Genomic DNA, 9797 nt, shown 5'->3' on the forward strand with positions numbered 1-9797 from the left:
TGTGGTCAAAAGCTACAGAACAAGCGGGTTTCATCGGCTGCTGTCTTCAAGGTCAACTGTCATCACGTCAAACCAGAAGAAGCACAACCCTCCCATTTGGCAGAATACATCTCAATGCTCTTATTTTAATGTGCAATGTCAATTTAGAGCTGGCTCAAGCCCAAATACAGTGTATTTTCTAGTATATCACTACAGTGTGGAACCATCCATCTAGTTTATTTTTGAAAGGTGAATTTTCTAAACTGGGTACTACCGCAGGAAAACTCAAACTGTGGAGGGCAATTTGGACTTAGACTTATCAGAAAATGCTTCAGAGGTGTTCACTGCAGCAAAGATTAGTGTGAAGGACTCAAAATGTCAGAAAAATCCTGCAATCTCTTTCTTTTTGTCTCATATGCAACACTGACACCATGTGGCCGTGTATTTTGTTTACTGACTGGTTGTGTGGGAAAACATATCATTTTGTAATGTGGATTAAATAAATAAAGGTAAAAAATCTGTTTCTATAAAGACATGTCAGAAAATACAAACAATAATAAAAAGCTACAGACACACTTATTTGCATGCTCTGTTTAAAAGCCAGTTCTTTGGAGCCAGCAGCAACAGAAGCCACCACACCTTCCAGATCAATTTATGACTGACAATGTGGAGTCATATTGCTATAAAAGATTGGTAAGACATTCAGTGTGAGACAGTCTGGAAAATGATCACGTATGAGTCTAAGGCTCTTCATATTTCACAATTTGTGTCATATCAGGTATAAAATGGATAATGGGTGGATAAAACATTTTCTCCGGTCGTAAATTACACGTGTAAATTTGCATGAAGGAGCTGTGGCATTGTGAATGGTTTGAATGTTATATCCCGCAACCATATACAGAGATTAAGAACTGTGTGACTCTCCAGTAGGTTCTCTCTCTGTCTCTCTGTTGTCATTTAGCTTGTCATCTCAGCACCATGATGTTCGGTAACCCACCTAAATCCCTTTACCCAGGGGAGTTACAAAACAGGCAATGGCCTGGGGCCCAGAGCTGTGAGCAGGCCCCGAAGAACACCCTTAAATTCTGATGTCAGCTATGGACAGGATAGTGCAATGACAGAAACCCCTAAACATCCAATCCCTTAACATATTATGATGTGGTTTCTGTATATAAATATAATATAATATCTCCAAGTCAATTTCTGATCTACCTTGACCAGATAACGCTACCCAACCCATCACCAATGATTCAACACACGCTACTTATTAATATCAAATGCGCTGTGGCCTCCTTGTCGTCCCGTTACGTTATGTTTGAGTTGTGTTCTTGGAAAAGTATCTGAATTTTTGCAGCTCCTACAGCTGTCGATGTTTCTCAAACAACAATGTGCCTAGCCTGTGGCTATCAAAAGCTGATGCTTTGCGGCACCTTCTACAGGCAGCAAAGCCACTGAGAACGTATCCAACACTCATAATGTCTGCCTTAATGTGATCCTATTTGATGTACTAGCTAGTCTGATGGTAGTGACAGTTATTTGAGCAGAAGGGAATTTGTCAAAGGTGGTGTCATGGGCTTTCATTATAAAATAGATCCCACTCTGCTTCATTTTGGACTATTCAATTATTTTAATTTTAGATTTCTCCCCAAAAAAACATACTTTAGTTCTCACCTCCTGCCTTTATATAAATATATTTTGAACCCATTACGCAATTTTACGCAAACCTCAACTGGGCATACCTGGCCCTTCTCTTTAATCAAACTCGCTCATTTATGAACAACTGACCTCAGTTGTGAGCGTTCAGGAAAGAACGGTTTAGATGTTACCATCCCCACCGGAGCGACTGTTCTGCAGCCTGCCATAAAGTCATAAAAAACACATAAAATAAAAACCATTAAACCGCACAGAGAAATGTATTAGCAACTGTCTTAGAAACATCAGAAGCATCAGGTATCATATCAATCAACTTGTAAGTCAGCTCACATAAGTAGCCACCGTAAAAGACTTTTCAACACTATAAATCACCAGATAAACGGAGCAGGAGTTGTCTGCGCTGCAAAAAAAGGAAGTCAGTATCTTTGAACTCTTAATTAAATTCCAGGAATAGACCCAATGGATGAGTATTTTATTGATTTTATAAGGATAGAGGAAAAGTGTTGTGAGGGAGGTACCTGATGAAGTAAACCTCAGAATGTTAACCTCCTCACACATTGTCTGGTTTATCAAATGGTCTTCAGGGTTGTCAGAGGCCTTCAGGGGCATAAGCACATTCTCCTTTTTCCGAATCAAGGCGAGCTGAAGCGAATTGCCTTTTACATGCAGAGACAAAGTACCGTAGCTTTGTGGCTTCAAAGTGAAAAAGATGTAATCGTGTAAAATGTTGAAAATTTCCCGTCTGGTTCATTTGTGCTCATCCCGCCGGGATGAAATCTGTTTTGATGTCCAGTGAGTTGACATGTATAGCTGGGTGCTGCAACCCTCCGGCAGCAGAGAAACATTCAACATGAGTACAGCTGAGCATAAAGCGTTGCAGATGTGATAAATCCTGTCAGAGTGCAGTGTTCCTCTGTTCAGGAAAGCCTTGCAGCAGAGCTGTAAACACTCGTTCTCGCTGATATGCCAGGCAGCTGATGCGAGATCTGATCCTCCGCGTGTTCCTCCGTAGGCTGTCATTTATGTCTCTTCATCTTTTCACGGACACATCAGCCTGTACTCATCAAAGCCGTGCCAGCTGTGCATTCTAGGTAGAATAGAAGGAAACAACACATACAACACGCTTTCATATGAAAGCAGATTGTTTAGCAGAATGAGAACTGCATGCATCAGCTTTCAACTACACATAACAAGAACTTTATTGAAAAGAACTAAGTTTTGTTGATAATCTCATATTTATTATTATCAGTCATTATAATAATCAGAGATTAGAATACTAATCTAATTTTAATCTAGTCTGTAATCCTAGTATCATAATTGTAGCATTACAAATTACTTTTTAGCGTGTTGTTGCACCATTGATTTCATCCATTCATCTGGACCGATGATAATAACGGTTCGATGATATATCGGTTCATTCTAGTTGATTTCTATAGCACAAAAAACCTTAGGCTTATAGAACAATACATACAGGAAATTAAGTAAGTACATAGAAAAGCAAGTAACAGACATACCGTGCACTAAAACCTGGAATGTCATGATGGTCAGTATATCAGCCGGACTCATAATGGGTTGATGTTTCAAATGTTAGTAAATATGGAATGCAATTTTCACTGAGAAACAGGTCAGTTATTTGGGGGGGATACAATGAATACAGCTAAATTAATGTAAATACACTATATGTTGTTATAAACATATGATATATAATATGCATTTTACAAAATGTTTAAAATGAAAAAACTAATTATCATTTTGTCATTCTAAAGAAGTTTTGATAGAAAGAAACCATTCAATGAATTTTAAAACAAGCATTAAATTCTCTCCCTGCTCTGAGTCAAATTAGTATTGCTCACCGTAAACCTGATGGAGGTTAATGAGACTGGTCCAGACTGCCATATGTGCCGGCTCTGTTTTTTATGTAATGGTCCTGGGACTTCAGGACAATAAAAGTTGATGGTCACAAAATTCACCCTTTCTACATAAAATATAAGACAATTATTTTAACATAAAAACTGTAAAAGCAACAGGGCAGTTAAATATCAATGTGAAATTAAAAGTGTGGAGTTTTACAATGTAAAACTATAAGAACTTTGCTGATGGTCGGTTTTTCATCTCTCTGTCTCCTGCGTCCTCACAGATACCTTTGTAGACCATGGTCCTCAGAAAGTAACATAGACTCATATGTGTGTGTGATGACTTGAGGGTGGTGTTTTGGGATTTTGTGTTTGGAGTGATTGCAGAGGTGTGTTTCCTCCTCTGATTGGCCGATCGTTGACGGCTCGTAGGCTTCTAAAAGCTCAGAGACAAAAACTCTCTTGTTGGATTTCTAAAGTTGTTGCTCAGCCCCTCAGCTGTTGCGTGCTTAACCTACTAATAATTTAACTTTCAAGCGTGTGTGTGGATAATTGACAACTCCGAGCTGTAGTTGTGACAGCAAAGATATGTGGGTAGCTGTCAGGCAGCTCAGGGCTGTAATTTTAAAACATATAATTATGTTTGTATATTAGTCAATTATTGCACACTCTAACAATATTATACTTGGTAATAGTATTAGTGGCAGTAATTGGGGGAGAAGCCATATTTTTTATTTTCAGTGATTAGGACTTTTGTTGATTTGTGGTATAGCATTGATGCTCACTTCATCCATCAAAATTGCCTCCTTAAACCCCAAATGTTATATCCTTAGAAGCAGGACTGTTCTAAGGGACTTTGGGGGCTCAGGCAAAAGGGACCTGGGGGGCCCTTCCTAGTACCAGACCGAACCGGACCCACAGGCCAATTCTTCTTATTGAACTTAAAATGAATGTACATACATCTATAGGTCAGCCTGAGGAGCAATTTTGACCTTGTAACAAAGCTCAATATGGTCACCAACTGGACAAAAGGTGGCATTACACCCTGATCAAACAGCGTACGTTTGAGGTCTCACGTTAAGTTAATTTGTTAGCTTCATATTGATATTAATTGTCCTTCACGGCCTGCTGCTACTTATACATTGTTAGAGCAATTTTTTTATTAAAATAAAAAAGAAAGTAAAAAGAACTTAATATTAAAGTATACTGTTCAATAAAACTATGTACATTCAAGGAAGCAAGTGTAAAGCCAAAATGGCAAGTGTAAACTGTATATGTTTGTATCAGCGAAAAACCATCCGCCAAGGCTCAACACTCCCCACATGAAACCAATTTTAAATTCACAACATCTGTATTTTTATTTCTCTATTCATCTGCACCAACCTACACAAATATTTGTCCTTTTATCAGATTTTTTTTTTTTATCAGGACACATGAATAATTCTTTGAGAAATCATTGAAAATATACATTTCTGATCCATATCCACACCAAAATGTTCTACTCATACCACACTTACACTCCATTCTAGGAGTTTTTGCATTATCCCGCTAACTAATTAACAAACAAACAAATGCAAATGAAAAGCCTCCTTGCTGGAGTTAAAGATATATTGTCTGTCCAATAATGAAGCTCTCCTGAATTTGTACTTTATTTTGTGGGCTTTATTGGTCCTCGTTTACAATCTGGTTGTATTCAGAGAGATAAAGCGTATTTTTGTTAATTGCACAGTGACTGGATGAAGCTCAGAAATGTGCAGCAGGGACCAGAGGGACCATCAGTGGTAGAAGAGCAGCACAGCTGGCTCAGTAATGTGCCTGGACGCGGTTGATTCCCTGTTATTCTCAAACAGCGGTCCATACACTTTCAAGGGATGGGGAGTCTCTGTATAGTTATGGCACCTTTTCAGATGCCTGCACACCCAACACACACTCCACACACACACACACCCACTAACACATGGAACAACTGTTTTCAATTCACGTGATTTCCAGACCTGCTGCAGGGAAGAAAGACAGAAAGAAAAACTTTGCATAATTCCACTCTCACAAGCTCAATATTACATCCCTTTGGTTTGCTCCCTGAGCAGATGGCAGCGGCAGCATGCAGGTCTCTGCTGGTCTCTGTGAAGGTGATGTTATCTGGATTCAGTTCATCTGCAGCAAAAGCCAGAAAATGTTCGATTCATATGTCTGTGGTCTGTAGTCTGTGGGTTATAAATAAAAATCTGTGAGGCCAGTAGAACTCGAGGAGAAGCGAGGATCACAAATGTCAAAATGTGTGTGTGTGCATCACCATCTGCTGCAAATAAAAAATGTGCGAATAATCTATTTTTGTTATGATCTGTCCCTACACTGTACTTTAAAGAAGAAAACGATATTACCTTATTATTTCCTCTTGTGTTCTAACATTTACTACCTTAATTGTGTGTCTGCTTTTTTTACTTTCTGTCTTTGTCTTATTTACCACCTCTGTGATTGTGAGGCCTCGCTGTAATTTCACCTGTGTCCAATTATCCCTGCTGCATCCTCTGTGTATTTACTCTCCGTGCTCCCAGTCCGCTTTGTTGGTTTGTGTGTTGAGCTCCCCGGTTTGACCCTGTGTCTCTGTTTGTCTCCCTGGTCCTGTTTGCTACTCCAGCTTTATTCCTGTGCTTTCTCCTTTGTACCGGTGCCTGTTTGGACTTATATTTGCCTGTTCTAGCCCTAACTGTGTTCCTATGATCTCCTCTGAGTGTAAGAGTTTTTTTACTTTTTGTATATTTCTCTTTATTTATTCATCTTCCAGCATTGTTTTTTTGTTTGCATTTGGCTCCTGAAAACCTTAAAATTGTAACTTATTTTAAAAATCTGTGTTTGGATTTGATTTCGAACCTTCCCCCTTACAGCTTTCTTTGGGATTCTTCCAGCGGGAAGTCCAATATCACGTGCCCAGTCTGATACAGTAGCATATGCTAGTCTTCTGGTTAGATGGATCATCTTGCTCATTTTATTATTTTACCCAAGCTACAGTCATTGGGTCAGAGACTTATTAGGCTGCCTCAGGCTGGAGAAACTAAAATTCAACTCCCCTGGAAAACCTGAATGTTTTTATCCAACCTGGTTTTGTTCTGGGCCTATGAAAATGTCATCTGTCTCATTTTCTCTCCCCCCCCTGTCTTCCTCTCTCCCATATTTCTCTCACCCTGTAGCTACAATACATTCATGTAATCATGGACGTGATGTGAAATGTAGTTTTCTATTTTGGTGTTTTATTTTGTGTTACTTTACTTTATATACTTCAGGTTTGTTGACCTTTTGACATTTTGTCTATATATTTGGTTGATTGTTGTTTGTATGTTGGTCATTGTCCTGTTGAATTACAAAACTGATTTTAAAAGATAAAATAATAATAAAAACAATCCCAAAAGTTGCCATTAAGAGAAAGAAATATACTGATAATATTAACTGACAGGAAACATACAATGTGAGCATATTAGACATGTATGCAAGACAATGAAGAGCTTTAAAAACAACTAAAATAATCTTATATGAATATAGAAACTGACAATCAACCAAGGACTTTAGGGGAGAAATGTGATCTCTGGTCCTGGTCAACACCTGGGATGTGGAGTTTTGGTTCGAGTGGACAGTCGAGTGTTGCAGTCGTAAAGCCTGCTTGAAATGAAAGCTCCATCCATGTTGAATATGTTAAAGAGTGGTTTCTGTTATAAAATGAATGCAACTGTTGTATGAGAGTCAAATAACTTAATTCATGTATTTAGTTTAATTGAACCGTCACTGATGACTTTTCCTGTCAGAAATCCCTTGAGAGCAAATGACGTCAATCTCCTCCAGATGAAATGTGAAAATGAAGTGAAGGAAAATTAGCTTTTATTGTCGAGGACTAAAATAACAGGAATTCGTGAATGTCATTATACTATAGATGATGTATAATTAATTTTAAACAGTGTTGTGACACTTTGGAAGTGAAAGCTTGTTCAAGATGATAATGAGCTGTCGATTACACTACATATAATGACAAGCAGTGCGGTGAATACCCTGCAAAAGCTATATATATTTATGAACTCCTGTCAGGGAATGCTCACTTTTTTAGACCTACATAAACTCTAGATCAGTAGATTAAATGTCTTTAATCGTATTGGTTGTAAAAGTTAAAGCATTGCTACAATATATCGGATCATTTTCATAATGACATCATGGTGATGTCATTGTCATCATTAATAATTTTTCAAATTATATAAGCCTTTGGTCATATATGTAAGCTTAAGCTTTAAACTGCCACAAGACATTAATGTGTATATTAGAAAGCTTTTGTCACAAGTGCTATTAAATTGTTAAAGTTATTTCTTCATGGGTCTGTTGAACTGTATTTAACTGTCTATAATTGAACTCTAAGCTCTAAGATTTAATGTTTTTTACTTCTGTTTTTATATCTGATCTTTGTTGTTGTTTTCTGTGGCGCCAAAGACAAATATTCACACTGTGGACTGTAAAGTTTAACCTGACCTGACCTGACCTGACCTGACCTGACCTGACCTGACCTGATCTCGGTCTTGGTCTTGTCTATAGTTTTATGAAAAAAATATTTTTGAACTATGCATGATGTCATTTATCTTATAATATTCCCACGGAGTTTGGTGAAAATGTCTCTCACACACACAGAGACGGAGAAACTGTTGAGAACAACACCCTGTGTGTACAGCATACAGTGTCTCATGTGTTTAATTTTTTATAGGAATCAGATCAGGTTGTCAACATGGTACGTTCCATTTTCATTGAAGCCTGATCTCCAGAAGCAAAGTCAGGGGAAATGTAACAATTATCAGGACCAACATGTTTCCATGGGCCTCCTGTCTCATGCAGCACAACACACCATCTCCACAACACACCTGCAGCCACCACTTATTTATTCCAGCCTTTGTCCCCCAGTCTTTGTCAGATTATCTGTTTTTGTATCTTGTGTGAAGTGTCCTGCTGTCTTTTTGTTTCCCAGCCAGTTTGATTTGATCAGTTTATTTTCCATTCACCTGTAAACCTTTTGTCATCAAAAGTTAGATTTGCATCGATCTGTGTGTGTGCGCAGCTTGATTGTTGAACTATCATCAGAAGGTCTTAATGGGACCACTTTGAATCAGGGGGACATGAGTCTTCATCCTTTATGGAGCAGGAAAGTCCTCATCGCAGTCTGACAGGTAGTTTGTCAAGACTGAACAAATTCAACACCAGTCTGAAAAGCAGTGTTTTGCTGCCCCCTTTGGTTGAAGCTCTGAGGCCTGTTTCTCCACTAACCCTACACAGCATCACTGACAGGTGGGGTTGCACAGTGTACTAAACAGTGATGTTACAGGGTCGTGTAGGTTAGTAGTTGAACCACTAGGGGTCAGTAAAAACAGATTTCCAGGGGGCTGTCGGGCTCCAGATCCGGCCAATCCTGCCATTCCGTTACATGACCAACACAAGCACCTGCCCACATGTTCTATTTCCCTTAAACTATTTATACCAGCTCATTTCCTCAGGTCTTTCCCTGTGTTAAAACCCAGTTAGCTTTATTTTACTTTAGCTGATCTGTCTTTATCCCTTTGCTTCAGTTTCTCTGCTGGATGTTACCAGGCCTTCACTTTCTTTAACATTGTGAGATAGGACGTTCTCCAATATTTTTGTTGATTTCTCAGCATAATTCATGGATCTTGATGAAAGTGATCAGATATGTTTTGGGGACTGATATTTATAGATGTGCAGATCCAAACCAAAGTTCAGATCTACTGGGCCTTGGTGGAGGATATTCCCTCTACTAAGGGCCATTCTAGTTTTTCATGTGTCCATTATATCCTAGTTTTGGGGCCAGTAGCTCTGTCAGACATTCATACTTGCAAAGCAAAGTAGGAAAATTTCAATATTTCATGAAAATAAGCCCCAAAAATAGTCAAATTGGAGTTTGAGTAACAAGTGAAATTTCATAAAATACTGAGAAATATAATCTTGTTACAGAACCTATTGCTTACAGTTTAATGTGGTACGTCTGAAAAGGATGTGAATAAAGAACGTGTCACTAAATTCAATATTTGTAATCTGGTAGAAGATTTCAACCTGGTTCTCCAGCAGAATTTCAGCCTCAAACCTGTGCCTCTGTTGTCCTTATTCTTTTACTTCCAAAAAACGATAACACTGATTTGTTGAACCCACATTGTCGTATTTGATCAATTAAACTTGACAAAATTAATCGTTACAAATTGATTGTACCAGATTCAGCAGACACAGACGTGGCATTAGAAATCATGGCCTCTAGAGTAGGTGCCGCACCTAATATTAACA

This window comes from Hippoglossus stenolepis, chromosome 2 (genome assembly GCF_022539355.2).
Source record: "Hippoglossus stenolepis isolate QCI-W04-F060 chromosome 2, HSTE1.2, whole genome shotgun sequence".
NCBI lineage: Eukaryota > Metazoa > Chordata > Actinopteri > Pleuronectiformes > Pleuronectidae > Hippoglossus > Hippoglossus stenolepis.